Genomic DNA, 17,905 nt, shown 5'->3' on the forward strand with positions numbered 1-17,905 from the left:
CTCAAGGTCTTTTCCAGAAGGTTTTTTAAGATCATGATGAGGAATTTTAAATCTGATCAGACTGTTTTACACAATTGATCCAGACAGGATATAAAAATCTCATGGTAAATATTCTTTTTGACCAGCTGGATAGCACACACTTTAAATAGTCACTGCTAGTTTTCTGCATAATCTAATGCTCAGATTAAATTCTGGAGTTCAACATTTGGATTCACAGAGCTAGCTGAACAGACACATTCATCACACTAGTTTGAATTCAAACCATCTTATAGAAAAAAATAATAAGTATAATTCACTCAGAGTCCTAATCCTGTTCCTCACTGGGCTGAGACATAGCCCTGAGAAAAACTCTTCATAGAAGACATGTGGATTGTAGTGGGATAGAATGTAAGAAAATGAAGATAGTGTGGAAAGTAATCTCACCCCTAAGGAGTTGCAGCTGGGCCAATTATCAAAGATTAGGATCAGGCCTGACTTTAACAGGCCACAGCTGTAACCAGTGAGAAGAAGAGTGCTGTAAAAGAGTGGGGTGGCTGGTTGAGAAGGGAACTGGAGTCAGTTGGCTGCTTTGTGAAGAAGGAAGAGGCAGTGCTCTGAGTAACTGTCCACGAGGAATCACCAAGAAGGTATGAAACTTTTGCGATAGGAGACAACGGTGTGGAACCCCTGCAATAAGATGACAACAGTAGAGAAGACATGTTGTGTTATTGCTCTGGTGTATCTTTCTGAATCAGTTGTCTCTATGGGACCAGACTAACTAATGGCATTGAAGCCTGGCTTTGCATCCTGCTTCCTTTCCTTGGGAAGCTGGGAATAACATTTCACTGTATTAGCATATTTCTGAGCCTGAGAAGGAGGCAGATACATCAGCTTTAAAGTAAGAATTACTTTGGACAAATTAAGTCTCATATTTTAATAGGTTTTAGCATCAGAATCATATTAATGACTGAATAGTGAGACATTTAGTTCACAGATTGACTTGAAATCACCTAGGTAAAGCAAGTAATTTTTATATGCTTTTTTTTTTCAGGGAGAGAATCCCTAGCATGAAAAAGCAACAGCTAGCAGCAGAGTAGTGAAGTATCAGTTAAAATTTTCCTTAGAAAAAACCTGAGAAATTTGCTGAAAAAACAAATATTGCTGTTGGCTCAAACTTGTCCCAGAGGACTCTGGCTAAAATAACAGAGCTGTTTAATTATTCTGAAATTGATTTATACACAGATTTATGCAGCTGGGAATTTTGCAGGGCTCTGCACTGTGGCAAGCAGTTGAATTCTGAGTAATTATTTCTCTATAACTAGCTTTCTGAAAGAATTGGGTGAATTTCTCCTCGGTCTTAAATGAGTGTTTGTAAAAGTATATCTAATATTTGAGGTGAATTTCCCATTTTTAAAATGGAATACCAGAAATATTTGGAAAATGCTTTCAGTCACAGGGCGTGACTCTTGGGGTGTCCTGTGTAGGGCCAAGAGTTGGACTTGATGTGGGTCCCTTCTAACTCAGCATATTCTGTGACCAGAACCAAATCAAATTTGGAGAGTTGATGTCCTTAATTTTTTACTATATTACTGTAATGAGCTATATCTTCATCCCTAAAGTTAAAACTGAAATATGTTTTTACCATATAAACTAGGATAGAATTATCTTGTTATGTGTAACATGAGCCTACCTTTTATATTTAACATATTCAGCAATAAATTGGCATCAAAATCCATAAAAATTACTTTGTAATGAAGTGCAGCTTTGATAAGTAGGTTAATTCTAAGTATAAGCATATACTGATCAATAGTCAGTACAGCTCTTTCTCTGCAAACCCAACACTTAAGTGTGTTAAGTTCAACACACATTTCAGCAGCTGTTTGCTTAAAAATACACCGGTGGAAGACAGACCAACAAAGGTCAAACAAATTGAAGCACTTCAACTGAGGCATTAAGGACAAGCACATAAATGTTGCTCTTCAATATGGCTGTAAAGTAAAGCAACGTAGGGAAGCCAAGATTACCCAAAAGGGCACCTGCAGTGGATTGCTCTTATGCCAGCATGTAGCTCATTTTCACATTACACTTAGTTGATAAATAACAAAAGACCTATAAACCATTACAGTGTATTTATTGGATTATATAATGCTGAAAACACCGCAGTTTTGCATACAAAAATCTTAGCTATAATGCCAGAGCAATGAAGAATTAGATCTTGACCAGGCATATCTTAGAATACAAATCAAAAGAGATGATTTATTACGAATCCTATCAATAATACAACACTATTTAAGTCAATTTCAGGGACAACATTTTAATTATTTTAATTAAAAGGAACACTTGGCTATCTTGAGAAATGAATAAGCTTATGGTTTGACCTGTATAATCATAACTAATTGTTTTGACAACCCATAATGTCACCATAGAAACACAGTATGTTTATGCTCATTGCATTTAATAGATGAAGATGTATGTGGTCATTCATTTGGAGTTGTTTTATTCCTTCATTTTGATTATAATTTTCCCAAGTAGCTTTCAAATTTGACACATACAGACTGAATGTGCAGATCTGTGGTAGTGAATTTAATTTATGTAAAAGTCACAGAAGGTGAGTTTGGTTTAAATACTGAGCACATTACCTGAAAAACCCCAGGAGACCTTAGCAGAGTATTTAACAGAAGCATGGTTTGGTAAGCAGAGTAGAATCTGCCTTGTCCATTTCCTCTCCTTTTGAATGCAGAGAATAGTCTGTTCTTATAAAACTTGAAACATCTAAATCTTGGCTCACTGTTACAGAAAAAGGAATCATTCACTGTGCATTTGATTGAAGTAGCCCTCCTGTTATCTCTTGTGTGAAATCCCTTATATCCACTCAGATATAAACACATTGGTTTAGTCTGAATCTATCCTGCTAGTCAGGAAAAAGGTGACAACAAAAAGAAAAAAGAAAAGAAGGCAACAGAAGGTACAGAAGTCTAAAGCAAAATCTGAAATCGAGCTGAGGACCATCCTGCTCTGTTACCACTAGCATTTTTAGTAGTCCCCTACACACTCTTCCTTTCTCTCTTTTAACTGGACTGCTCCCTTAAGTATCTATTACCATTCCATAGTCTCTGCATCTCTATCCTGCCTCCTCTACCCATCTTGGTCCTTGCTCTTCTCTCATTCATACTTATATAGCCCATTTCCTTGTCCACTCCTCTCATTCCTTCCTGTTTCTTTTTTACACCAATCTTTCCCTGCTTTCCTGGTATCACCAGCCCATGCTGTCCACTCTATTTCCAGCCACTCTTTTCTGTTGCCTCTCAAGTCTTCTCATTTCCTTTTCTTCCTGGACTTTTTACTTTCTTCTTCACTCTGATTTTCATTCTCTGTTTTTTGTATTGTGTCTTTATTGCTTGTCTAACTTCTTTATCAAGTTTCTGCCTGCTATCTTCCTGTTACCTCCTCTATCACCCCTTTTTGTTTTTATTTCCTGTTGCCCTACCATTCTCTACCAATAACCATGCTGCTCGTTTTCTTCTTTTCCCTGTTATCTTCATTCTTCAGTAGAAAATATCATTGAAATATAGGGCAGATTTTATCAGCACAGTTACGTTTCAGACCTGGTCTGCTCTGTAGTACAGTAATTTCCATTTCAGTGTATGTAGCCTTTTACTACTAATTCCTTTGAAGTGTGAAGTCTATTGTTCTGCTAAAATATTGGAATAATGCATTGTGGGGGGAAAAACCTATCTGTAATGAAATTTTAACTCTCTAAATCAACATCACAATGTCAGACAGGTATGTAAATAATGAGCTATTTGTACTACCTGTCACTGTACCTTATCTAGAAAATAATTCAGTAGTTCTTATACACAATTGTGCCTGGTATGTATTTTGATGTGTGATAACTGTAAAACGTTATCAGTGTCAGGAACTGTACATACTCACATCGTTTTTCACTTTAATGGAGCTGAAAGTGCTGAGAACAAAGCCTCACAACTGATGCAAATCTTGTGATTAACACGAAGTTTGAAGGATGTTGTGCATGGGAGAGTCTGCCCAGCCTTGTTTCAGAGCCTTGTTTCTGTAAGCATCTGAAAATGAGAAGGAAAAAATATCTTTAGTGTTTTGGAATTGATTAGGCCTGTATCCAGCTGGTTGCAGGTGTTTTTTGTGCCCATTAAAACTGAGCATTCAGAGAATGATAAGTACATTGCAAGAGTTTGCTAAATATTTGTTGTAACTACGTTTTCTTTCCTTCTATTTAAAAAACCACCCTAATCTAGACATTCTGACTCATTTTATATGTTTGCAGAGACTAAGAGGTTCCTGCATTCTTGGAACATATGCTCAAACAGTTTTATCATCTACCCCTAGTTTTCTTCTTTTCCATGCCCATTTGACTACAAGGGTTGTCTACACTAGGAAACCTCTGTTAAACAGACCATGGAAAATGATAATACCAGCTTTCAAACTGTGACTACATATGTAGGAAGCGATCTTTGTCAGTCTGTGCAAAGAATACAGGCTATCTTGGCTCATTTTGCATTTTCACATGAGATGAGGTAATCAGGAGAGGAGTTTGTGCTGTGGAAGGATGTGCCTGGATGAATTCCACATCCACTCGCTGGCATGAGCTGCAAAGCCCGCTCCACATTTCCTCTCCTCCACACTTGCTGGATGCAGTTACTTTTCTCCAACATTCACCCGTAAGAAAAAGACTGATCAGGATGTGAAGAGGTAATGCAACATCAGAACTGCAGATTTCTGCTAAAATTTAACAGTAAGCTAAGCGTAGAGTGAAATGGCAGAATGCAGTTCCCATAAGTTGTCATCTCTGCTTGCACTGCCCCTTTTAGCTGTCCATTTAGAAATGTCCAAATGCCATACAGTTGACATAGCATCTTAGGAATGTTGTATATCTGAGGGGATGTATTGCATACATGCAGAATCTTGGAAATGCCACATATCCCAGGGGACCCAGATGGAGCTGGTCCAAAATGCTCTAAACACTGTGAGGTTTTTTAGGTGCAATCTAACACTGATTTATAGAGGTAATTAGAAAATAATTATACAGTATTTTAAGCATCCTGACTGGATTTCTTCCATCACCCCAACTACAGTGCTAAAAGTATAATCAAGCCAAAGAATCTAACCTGGAAAAAGATAATAGACCAGGTATTGAAATGAAATTCTCCTGAACAGCAACAGAAATTGTTGTCTTCAGTAAGACAATTTAATCTACACTCCTTATTTTGAAATACACTTCTAAGCTTGTTTGTGGCTTTCACTTAGAAAAGTTGAAATATTTACTGTGCAAAAATTATTCAACAAAACATTTTCTCTTACACTTAAGCTTTCTATTATAATGGGAATGTAACTTGTGCAAGCCCTCTACAGAGGTGTATTAAAATGAAGTTTTCTGACATATAAAGCACTTTGGGATTTTGAAATTTGTCTTTCTCAAAAGAGATAAGAATGTCATTTTACATGAGTGAAATTAGTGACATGGTAGGTTTCCACTATCTCAGCTACCTATTGAAGAGTTAGTAGGAGCAGAGAAAAGATTTATGGAATGTATTAAAACACATTTGGTTCTTTAGTGTGAGGGTAGCCTGTGAACAAAAAAAATTATTTTTGGAATTAGTATTTTGTTTCCCAAGGTCTTATCTTGATTCTAGCCTGCCTTTTCTTGAGTAGGTGTGTAATCCTTTTTGAGTAGGTATGCAATCCTGCATGGCCCAAAACAGTGAGCAACTTGCAGAGTGCACAGGTCATTCTTCTTTCCCTTTAAGTATCTTGTGACCTTTCTTGCCTCCAGTCCAACAAAGCTCCATGAGAATACTTCTGTAGATAACTACTGTTTGTGTGTCATTGTTTTAATTTCTATAAGATGGGCTTTTTCTTAAAAAAAAAGTGAGTCAGTTATTTTTCACACCATTTTCAGACTCATGCAGCAAAATTAAACTGTCACAAAATGTTTCTCTGCTTTCCCTGCTCTGAAATGGAGAACTACATCTATTTCTCCTTTCATCTGTTGTAAAGATGAAAAATGCCCTGAGGTTCAATATAGAGATTTAAAACCATAAGGAATTTCCTGTGAGCTCAGAAGTGGTTCTTATGTGTGTGAATATATGCATGCATGTGTGTAGGTGCATCCTGTGAGAAATGAACCTGAAGGAAAAATCTTAGCATGGAATTTTCTGTGTTAGCATCTGCTTTGCACAAAGGGGCTGCTTCATGCTCCATATTTCTTGTTTTACCCAGATGCCTGTATGAGTTCCCATGTTCCCTGTGGAACAAGGTTGGGATGCCAGTCAGTTCCTCGTCAGTAAAAACTCATCACATCACATTTTCACCTTCTTTTGCAATCCTGCCCTGGGGTTTTTCAAGTGGCTTCTGCTATGCACTAGATAACACACAGCATTAAAGGCAATCATTCTGAACTCAATGACTTCTTCCTACCATTCTGCTCTGCTTGAGATAGGAGATAGAACTGTTTTCATATTTTTCTGACTTATTGTCAGCTGAAGTTGAAGTTACTATTGGCACCTCAGTGAATGTGCAAATGTCACTGCTATATTCTCTTTGAACACACAAAGAACCAAAAACTAGATATCCTGGGAGCAGTATTTTTGTTTGTACATATTTAGAGTGATTAAGAATTAGGATGGCTGGCTTAAGTAATGCTAATTAGGAAATATGTGTGTGAAAAGTCATCTACTGTTTTTTTTTCATCTGTGCAGGATGAACTCTGCTTTCCATGATGAATCATTGTTGCTTTGCAGTTTTTTTCCTCATATCTCACAAGATCCCACGCAAGCTTTAAAAAACTCACCAAGAAGAAGAAAAAAAGCCAATTTAAATAACATACCCAAGGCCTATTTTCCTCCTCCATTTGCTATGAAATCCCAGCAAAAACATTATGTATGAGCAGTTTTCTATAGATCTTCTGCTAACTAGCTGTTAAACAAGAAGATGAAATTCCCAAGGATGAGAACATGCAAATACCCTAAAGAAACTACTTTTTTCTGAGGGATCTTATGAAGTTCAAGGAAACTTTAGATAAAGTTCCAAAGTACTTTGAGACAGAATATCTTCTCAAAGTATCCATGCTGCTGCTAGGGAGCAATCATAAATTGCAGAAGGCATAGATTTTCAGTTCTCACACCATTTTTATGTCTGACAGAGTAACTCTATCTGTTATATCTTGTTGCTACCCAAGAAGATTTACTGAGGTGAAAAGCATTGTATCCTTACTGAAAGAATACAGAATACACTTACTATATATGTGTCCTATCTAAAGCAGTTTATATTTTTGCAGGAGGCTTATACAGTGTATTTTGTCCTGACTTGAGTGATAAATTTTTGAAAGTTCTCAGGAATAATGAACTGGGAAATGTATTTTCCCCGCAAGGCTCTAATATTTTTTTAGCAGGTGGTTTCAGGATTCTATAAATAATACACATTTTTAGCAGGTATAAAGCAGTTTTGGAGACTGACTGCTAAGGGCAAGCTAATCCGTGCACCAAAAGAAGAGGTAAAAAAATCCTACTTACTTTTTCCTTAAACTTAGTGTTGTGATATTTTGCCAGAGGGTCAGGAAACAGTCAGGACCACAGTGCCTCAGAATATAGGCATGCCTTAGAATAGGGAGATGTGGCTTGGATAGTCATAATTTTGATGACAATAATCTGCACAAAGATAAGTTTTTAGGAAAGAATTGGTTAATCCCCTTGTGCATTACAATATGCTCAGAATAAAATTATTGTTCCCAGCTGTACTTACTCCTGCCCTTTTCCTGTCCCAATAAAGGTGACTAGAACAATACATTTTGGGAGGTAAAAATAACTAGGAGTAACTTTTGATTAAAATTTACTGTTTATAGCTTGTGTTGGTGTCGAGGTGGTTAATACAGTTAGGTGAAAAATAAAATCTGTGACTTTTTTAATTAAACTGTTTTATCTGAAAAAGTGAAGGGAAATATTTCCCCACATTTTGCCAGTTTTCCTACTGTCTTTTCCAAGCAAATATACATCTCTTGTCTAGGAGCAAATCCTCTTGTGTAGCAGCAATTTAGCATAAACTAAAAAAAAATTAGAGAAAAGTCACTGACCAAGAAATTAAAGATTTTTTTTTTTGGCTTTACTGCAGTTGTCTTAACTACTAATGTAGATTTATCAGTATCTCTGGAGGTATTTAAAAGTTGTGTAACTTGATGCTTAGGGACAATATAGTTGTGATCTTGGTAGTGTTGTTTATGGTTGTACTTGATTTCCAAGGTCTTTTCAAACCTAAATGATCCTATGGTTGTGTAGAACTTATTTCAAAAACTATTTTGTTTTTCCTCCGCATGCACCCCCAAAAATCACTCAGTTGTTGGGCAGCATTTTAATTTTATGCCTTCTTCAACACCTGCTTGCTCTCATTGCTAAAATACATATTTTGTTATATGAAGCACAATTTTATAGGAAATGCTTTAAAAAGCTAAATGCCAAAATGGTCTTGAAGGGATGACAGTTTTGCAGCTAGACAAATGTGCTTTCTGTATTTTTCCATCTACCTCTTTACTGGAAAATGAGAATGTTAAGCAGCAGTAAGAAAAAGGCCGTATGGAATAGCTGCCTTGAGAATTATTCTTGAATAGTTTTGCCCCAATGAGGCCTTTCTTCAATACATCAACAAAATGCTTTTTCCCTGAGGCAGTTGCTTTTCACCAAATACTGCAATTTCAGGAAGCAATCTCTGCTTGGTGGCAACTTTATGATTTGGGGACTAGGGTGTTAGTAGCTAGGCTACAGAATTCTCCAGGATTAATTTTTATAAGTATGGTTAATAAGAAGGCAGCTTTTTGAATTTCAGACACAGTCCAAGAAAAAGCATATAAAATTTAGATGATCAAATAATTTTTTTATATTTACTAAACTGCATTCTACAAACGTTACTCCAACATAAGTTATAGTGAGATTAAGTCAAAAATAGGTCTTTACAAGCAAATAATTGCTTGAAGAATGATGTGAAATAGTCCCTGAAAAAAACCTACCTGACCTTTTAAATATCTTATAATCAAAACATAAATAGATTTTAATACTTCTTGTTAAGCTGAGACTGCATTTCAAACGGCATATTTTACTGTGTCCCAAAAGAGGCTCTGGCTGACAGAGGTAATTAATACAGGTTTGCTCAAAGCAACCTGAGGTATCACTGATGTTTTAATTTACAAATTTCTTAATTTTATAGCACAAACCAGATGCAATGGTGGCTTTACTTACAACTAATTACTTGCAAGTAATTTCTTTTATGATCTCTTATGCTTTTCCTTCTTCTGTATGCACACTTTCCCTCTCGCTTTTTCCACCAAATTAATGCCAAGCCTATCCCAGGCATGACCTCTGCTTCTGTTCTTCTAGCAATCCCACCTTCCTGCATGCAGCTACAAATTCCCATACCACATCACAACAAACACCTAAGAACAGTCAGGATGGTTATGAACTTTCTTGGTTTAGAAGATTGGTTTATCAAACAAAGATGCTTGATTGGTCTGTCATAATATAGTAATGAAAAAGTATTATAATATTTAATCCTTTTTTCCCATTTACTTTTATAAAATTAATGTTACTGCACACAATATATCTGACACTTGCCTACTACAGAGGTCACATTCCAAGACATGCAGCTGTCTGGCTCAAAGCTTTCCTTTTTCACCTATAATGTCTGTGCCTGTTGCTCATTAGTTCTATACCTAGTTCCTAATTTGGTAGATTTATTATTAGCCTTAATAGTTGATTTCAAATTACATTGAATGAATTTATTGTCTTTAGATGGAGAGTCTATGGTATAGTCAGGAGAAAAAACCCTCTTCAGTTTGATTTTACTGTAATTTATTTATAATTTTGTTTTGTGTTATTAAACTATTTATCCTTACACCTTTGACACCTTATTGGACACCGTAATCCTTATGAAAAACTGTTCCATTTCAATCCAAATCATAAACCTCAATTAACTTCATGTTCTAGGCTGTCTTTACTGAAAAATGCCCCAGTTCTTTTTTTCTTATTATTTTCTTTAGTAAATTGACCACTTTATTTCGACTTCTCTCACACAATCCAATTGAGTTTTTTCTATAGTTACTTTGTTTTCATGTTCAGCCTTCATGTCACGCCCCTTTTTACTTTTTGTATTCTTTTTTCCTTTACAATATATTTCACTGTCTGTTTGCTGAGATTTTCAGTCTTCATTTAAACAATTTTTTGTTTTTAAAATTTATACTTTGCAAATGGAGATGTTTAATTGGAAATTTTTTTCACTCTTTACTAGTGTTGATGACCACATACATCTTTTCAATGTAGTGTGAAGTTCTCTTTGACTACCTACTTTCTTGAAATAATGTGTTTGCTCTCTCTTCCTCCATGGCTTAATGGCAAAACAGGATGTCAATATAAGAGTCAGGGAACAATATATATCTTTGTATATTTTCAGGTGTAGTAGGAATATAAAACAAATAACTGAAGAATGTGTGTTTTCCAGATGCATAGTAGTTAGTAAAAAGATTAAAATGATAAAAAAAAATCACTTTTTCTTCATTACTTCAGTAACTGTTTGCTTTTTTCCCCCCATGAATAATATATTGATGATACTTGATACCATCATGGGAGAGAAAATTCAAATGCTTTAGATCTGTAAAATTTGTTCTACAAGTGCCCTGAAAAGTATTAACACTGTGTACTATTATTACTCTGCATGTTGACACTAGGAATCTTTTACTTCCCCTAGGTCCAAGTAACTTACAAATAATGTAATGAAATTACTTAATCACTTGCCACTGAAATAAAGATAATGGAGGCACACTGGGGAATTTTTAGTATTAATGTCTGGGCCTGGATCAGGAGTGTGCTTTTGAAACACATCTCTTGCTCATTCTCCCCTCTTCAGCCTTGGCTCACAACTCACAGCAATCTTGGACCACGTGCAGTGAACCTCTTTGGGACAAAATTAAACTGGAAGTTGTGATCTGTGAGCCCATACAATGCACTCCAGCTACAAGTGGGCATGCAATTCATTGAAGGATGTCCAAAGTAAATCAGTTCTGGTGTGCAGAGCACAGACCTCACTCTTCAGCTCCACTGCTCTCTTCCTGCTGGCCTGTATTACCAACTAAGGTAGGCAGAGCTGCTGATCCTTTGGAAATCAGAAGTACAAGGCTTAGTTTAAAAAATTCACAAAGGAGACCTTTTATAGGAGACTAAAATCTCAGTGTTACCCTCATGACCATATTTCTGCTCTTCCAGAACACTAAGCTGTTTTCTAAGGAGTGCTATAGGGCTTTCAGAATAATTAATTCTGGTCTTGTTTGAAAAAAAAGAACTTGTCCTATTCAGTTGTATAAAACCATTGACAAGTGAAGTACTTAGCTGATATCTATAGTATTTTCAACATTAGATTTAATGGGCACCAGTATTTAATTTTATGTTCTTAAAGTAAAAATGCTCTTTCAAATTCTTCAGGTCAGAGAAAGTGTAGGGGTGAGTAGAAGAAGGTAAGTGCAGGAAGGGAAACAAAATCTCTAAGTGATGTTATGTTAAAACAATCCCTGCATTCTAAAATCTCTGTAGCAATGTATTACTTTGAAAATGGAATCTAAGAAACTGTCAAATCATCAAATTAAGTTAGTTAATTAAATTGCATGATAGTCTAGTTATAAATGGATGCAGACCAATAGCATCCCCTCTGAAAGGCATTTGAAGCCTGAATACAAATGTTCATAGTTCTGTACTAGCTGAAGTGTGAGATAAGTACAAAAATCCAGTAAAAACATGGTCAGGAACAGAAAGGTTTATTTTTTATATAAGATCTTTTCTAGATTACTAGCTTTATTCTTTTCTAAATGAAGGATTGGCAGCCAGAAAATATTGCCTGAACTTGAAAGAATACACAGATTCTTTCATAGCCTAGGTAAAATCTTGATTATATTGCTATCTTGTCCACATTATTCACCTATGTCTGTATCAGTGGCATGCATGCTGTGGAAAAAAAAAATCTCCACAGACTAGAACTGTGACCTGTTGCAGGGAATAGATTGTTTCTGAATTTTTGAGATGTAGTACTTTGGGGAAATTCGATGACCTTGACTGACCTTCTGTAGGACTACTAGAAATGTACTGCAAGATCAAAGCAAATTAACTTTTATATTTTGATTGAAGCTTTTAATTCTTCAGAATAATTTGCCCTTTGATTCGGAGTTGTGCTTTTCTTTCTGTCATGGATTTTTTAGGTTTATTAGTAATGGCTGGAAAAAAGTATACAAAAAAACCTTGTGAAGTTGCAGCGATTATTTACAATCTAAGATCTTCAGTGATTATTTACAAAGCCTTCAATTGTCCAAATGTACACATAGTGTGTTATTTATCATTTCTGTTGCTCCTCTGAATGATCAACCATCTTCCTTACTGACCACCATTTATAAATGATCCTGCACTTAATTTTTGCAGACTTCTCAATAATGAAAAGCAGGTTTTAAACTTCCAGAATGAAACACAGCACAGGCAAGGCCTGCCACTGCCATTATGGGGCAAGGGTGAGGTGGACAGCATGCCCATGGAGCTTCCCAGGCAGGGAGCAGCTGCCAGAGGACATGGGGATCTCCAAGGGAGTATTTGTGGATTGGGGAGGCTGTCTGGCATAGCTGGAGGGTCCATGAGAGGGGGTGTGTGGAGGAAGGCTGGAGGCCGGTGACTTGTGATGGAATAGGGGCAGCTGCCTGTCTGCTCACAGACCTGGGGCTGCAGGGTGGGCTTGGTTAAAGCCAAGGGCCAGGGGTGCTGGAAAGGCAAGTCGAGGTTGGAGCTGTGCACCAACACAAGGAGCCCTCATTCCTGGTTGTGGGGCTGGGACCTGCACCTGCAGGGGACCTATGGTCCTCTGCAGCCCTGACTGTGTTGTCCTTGGATGAATTTTTCTGGCCAGGGGCTCAGACCCAGCACTCTGAACAGGGCTGCCAAGGTTTGCGGGGCCCTCAGACTGTTCATTCTCCTCTGTGTCCGTGTGATAGTGCCTGGGGAGAGCTCAGGCTTACCAAGAGTGACTGTAAAGGTCTGGGGAATGTGGAGAGGTTGGAGAGGAATCTGTTTTGTCCAGCCTGGAGAAGAGGAGGCTTTGGGGGGAGGAGTAACACCTAATAGCAATTGCCTGGACAACAAGGAGGCCATCAAGATGGAGCCAGGCCCCTCACAGCTGGGCAAGGTGGGAGGATGTGAGACAATTCTGCAAGCTGAACTTGGGTGGAATAGATAGAAAACCTATCCCCTCATGGTGAAAAGTCAAGCATTAGAATTAGTTGACACAGAGGTTGTGCAGTCTCTGCTCTCAGATTTCAAGACCTGAATGTGTAAAGAAAGCCCTGAGCAAAGCTGTCTGACCATGTAGTTCACCCCTTCTGAGCAGAAGGTTGGACTAGAGAGGTCCTGAGGTTGCTTCCAATCTTGCAAGCCTAGGATTGAATCATGATCCTATGCACTGTGTAGGAGTAAAAGTTAAAATAAAATATCTGAAATGCAACAGGATAGAGATGATCTGGCATGCCAAGTGCTGTTAGCTTAATCTGTCGTGTGTTGTCATATCACAATGAGCCATAATGTAATATGACTAAAGCAATCCAAAAGTACCTACAATTCACCTCCCAAGGTGACAGATTTGAAGGAAAGTACGAAAACCTGATTGGTTTTCTGCAAAATGAAAAGCATCATCTATTCTAAACACTTTTAAAATAGATTTACTGTAATAAAGAGTTAAGGCTGTAAGCTTTTGTGTTTTCTGCAGGATTTAAGTTGCAGCCCTCCCCAATGCTGGTTTAGCTACTATGGACCTTCTGTCACCAAAATTTCTGCTCAGCTATTAAGGATGTTTTCACCTGAGTGTTTTGTTCTGGCAGGAAAAAAGAGACACTTCTCACAAAGTAAAAGGTTTCTCCCAACTCTGTGAGCAAGGCATTACATAGGTTAATATTTGGGTTCCTGATGGGAAAAAAGCCCCACCCAATTTCACTGGTTTCACAGGAATAGTTTGCTTTTAGTGTTCCTGTTGAATCAGTATTGCTTTGTCACCAGAGTTGCAAAGAGCAGACCCAGTACACCACCTAAAAGTTATCATAAATGTGTAGTATTGAATTTTTTTTCTTGCACTAAATAAGAGTTAAGAAGATGAATTCAGGTTCCACATTAATGTTTAATTTTGCTTTGTTTGGGGAACTGAAATCCTGAGCAACCTAGTAGAGTTTGTGTGTCACTATCTGGATCTGTGAGGACCAGTTTAGGACCAAGCCATAGAACTTTGTCTGGATGTTTTAAGCTTACCTCTAGATAGACCAGAGTGCACATATCTGCCTAAATGATAAATTCAACAGCTACAAACCAACTGGCCAGTTACAGTGGATGCTCACAGCATGCCCACCCTCTTCTTTTCATTAAATGAATGGGAGAGACTGGCATTTAAAAGATGTAAAGATCTGTGCCTGTCCCTTACAGACAATGGAAATCGAATTTTTGTGCATTCTTGAATGAGTAAAGGACTAATCAAAATATTCCAGGGTCTTGTGTGTTTCTAGATGGTAGAACAAACTAACTAAAGTTGCCATGATTTATGTAACATGGAACTTACCCCAGTAAGTTTTACTTTTTGTGATGGTAGATGGATGTATGCATCATCTGCATATTATTACTCAGAACAGAGAAATTACCCAGATAGGATTATGTATACAGTAGTCAGACTTATCTGTTTCTTCACGAAATAGTTTTGTTGATTTAGAGAATCATCAAGGGCCCTATATAGGCATGCTGTAACCCATGCACTCGGAGGTTTACTCCACAGTATTAGCTAAAACAATTAGTGTATACATTAATTTTCTTGTATGTATGGGCAGAAAATAGTATAAGAGTCCTGGAAGTTTTCAAAGCTACTTGTCCTCAGAATTTTATTCATTCTTTACTGCTTCCACTATATGTATTTTAAACACCCAAAACAGGAGCTTGTAGTAATTTAACCTCCTTTGTTTTCTAAGTTTCTAGGGAGCGCTTTACTCAGAAATTCAGACTGAACTTCGCAAGAACATGCCATACATTATATAGGTATGATGGGTGTGTGGGATATGTATGTTTTTCTTATTTATTATAATTCCATCAGTCTCATGTAAGTCTTTGACAACCTCAGACCACCCACTCCCCTTTCACAAATCCACATAAAAAAATAATATTAGTCAGTAGTTGTTTAGTGCAATCACCAGAAATGCTAATACTTCCTTCTTTCCTAGATACCTGTAACATGCTAGGAAGACCAGTTATTTTTGTGACTTGAATGACTAAACTGACTGGATCATTAATAAAATGTAAGGTCACCATAGACTCCACTTTTATGTTTCTCCTTCAGTTAGATGTGCATTAATTTTTCAAAGAGTAGTTAAGAAACCATATGTGCTTATTGATTTACACAACTTTTATATTTATGCAGATACACAGAGAGGTTCACATACTATTATTCAGAGAAACAGATAACTTGGCATTTGTTTTGCATTTTACTCAATCAAAAAAGTTAGAGAATTGCTTAAAAATTTTTTGGACTTCAAATGCTGGGTTAAAAATATTTTTTTCTGCTGGGCATGTGATAGACAATTTCAGAGATAGCATGGCTGATGACATATGCATATACACACTACTATGGCAGACACGGTTACTAAGGCATAGGTGTAATTGCTTTTGCCAGTACTTCACATTGCAATCAGAAGATGTACTGAAAAAGGATTTGGTATCCAGCATGTAAATGTCCATTCTCCATGGATTACTATCTAGCACTTGGGGTTTATGGCATTTTTACTGTGTTATGGGATGGCAGCAGAGTAGTCAAGGAAATAGGATGACCCAGGAGTTTTTTTAACTCTATCTCATTCATTTGTTTATTGTTAAATTCTCTCAAAAAATTAATCCCAAGAAAACACCTAATACTTTGCCAGCAATTGGTTATGTTTTAGTTAAAATTAAATCAAAAATGCAGGATGCTGTTTAGCCATCCAAGTGTTTTATTTAGTGAGTGGCTCCACCTGTGGTAAAATGGTGCTTCTAAAGGACAGTCCTATGCTCCTGAATATTTGGAAAATCAGAATGTGATTCAGCTTGTGGCTAAAAGAGTATGCCACATTATGGGAATTTCTGCTGGAGTCCCTGTTCATTTAGAGCAACAGCTCTGTCCTGTGACAGCTGGGGAGTGGGTCATGACTATGCTCTGAAACCTCCAAACTACATTAGGCCTTAGTCAGTGGCCAACCTGTTGGGACAGTACAAGGTAAAAATGGTTTTCCTACAGTTGTGCCCTCCACTGTGATGCACAGAAATAGGAATCTGAAAAATGTGCAAGGCTTCAGGGATATAAAGCAGCAAATCTCCCCTAGGGTGCATAATCAATTTTTCCTCTCATCCCTGTTCTCTCTTTTAGTACTGACCAGAACAGAATGCTTTTAAATCATTCTGTCAATCCTGACAAATACTGGAGTTGGTCTGTCAATGTTAACATTGACTGGGAAAGGGTTTGCTTGCAATGTCATGAACATTAGATTTTTTGCAAATACATAATCAGGCAAGACTTTTCCAAACCCGTGTATTCACATTAGTGAACAAAAAGTGTTCTGATTAAAGCCAGTTTAGAACAACACTAAAGAAATACTTTCAAAGTACATTACATTTACAAAGTACTGGAAACGTTGGACATGCTGTTATGACACTGGAAGAGGAAATTTAAGTCTCTCAAATGCCTACATTTTTGCTCCTAAAACTTCCTGAATGCATGCAAATCTTGATACAGAGCTACATGAAGAAAACAACTTGAAGAAAACTATAGGCAATTGTTAAAGTTTGTATTTGGAAAGCATTAGGGGAGGAGAATTTTGCATATTCTTGAGGCAGTATATGAGGCTTGTTCAGTAAATGTTGTCATTATTATGAAAGAGAGTGTGAGATTTTAATCACTAAAATTCATGAACAATATAGCTGAAAACTGTAAAGAGGAGGGTCATTCAGGAGGACAAGAATACTGTGGGACACTTGAAGAAGGGTCATTGTTTGATATATTTTCTATAACACTAAAAATATGTTACTTCTCAACTCTTCCACTCCTAATGCCCATAGTTCATGAAAGCAATATACTAACTTTGAGTTAATTAAAGATTTTAATTTCTTGTTTATTTGTGATCCCTTTTAAGTCCTTATAAGTTGTAAGATTTGCTTTACTGAAAAGTTATATTGCTTCTTGATGACTCCACATCATAGAAGGAAACTAGGCTGGCTAGTTTCTAGCTGAAACTAGCCTAGCTGAAGTCTCAATTTAACTGCAAATATCCAAAAGTCTTTGCAAAAGAACCTGTCAAAAAGACATCTTCGCATTTTTTTCTTGTCACGAAATACAAACAGAAAATATCTGTGGGTGTTTAAATGGAGGATTTATCAGGATTTACTTAAAATCAGAAAAGGGACCTCAAAGGGAAAAAATAACTGCTAGGATGCCTACGCAGGGATTACCAGAGTTAAGGTACTCTGAAAAAACATTTTAAGAATAAATTTCCCATTTTTCAGATAAGTGTGGTTATCATATTGTCCTGTTGGCTTTTTTCCTAATGGAGGAGTTTTGGAAGAACACTCTTGTTTTGATGTGGAACAAATTATAAATCAACTCAGCTGAACTTAAGAAAAAAGTTCTGTACTTGGACTGTAACTCCTCATTTAAAAATTCCCAGTGCCTGAGCTGCCCCTGTGCACCCTGGCTGCCTTTCAGGGCACCTTGACTCAGATGTTTCCAGCGCTCCTCTTTTCCCCTTCAGCCCACACCTGAGATGGTGGGAGTGCCCTGCCTCTGTGTTCCCTGTGCTGTTACTGGGCAGAGCTGGGCTGATGAAAGCTGTTCTCTG

The 17,905-nt window shown here is 37.1% G+C and overlaps 1 long non-coding RNA gene across 1 annotated transcript; it reads left to right on the forward strand.

Moving 5' to 3' along the window:
• The first annotated feature begins 558 nt into the window (after positions 1–558).
• Positions 559–15,411, forward strand: LOC131557230 (uncharacterized). Its single transcript, XR_009274719.1, has 4 exons — positions 559–626; positions 10,897–11,123; positions 15,017–15,083; positions 15,266–15,411. It is a non-coding gene; the product is annotated as an uncharacterized LOC131557230 (long non-coding RNA).
• The last annotated feature ends 2,494 nt before the right edge of the window (positions 15,412–17,905 follow it).

The sequence above is a fragment of the Ammospiza caudacuta genome, chromosome 4, assembly GCF_027887145.1.
Source record: "Ammospiza caudacuta isolate bAmmCau1 chromosome 4, bAmmCau1.pri, whole genome shotgun sequence".
Taxonomy (NCBI): Eukaryota; Metazoa; Chordata; class Aves; order Passeriformes; family Passerellidae; genus Ammospiza; species Ammospiza caudacuta.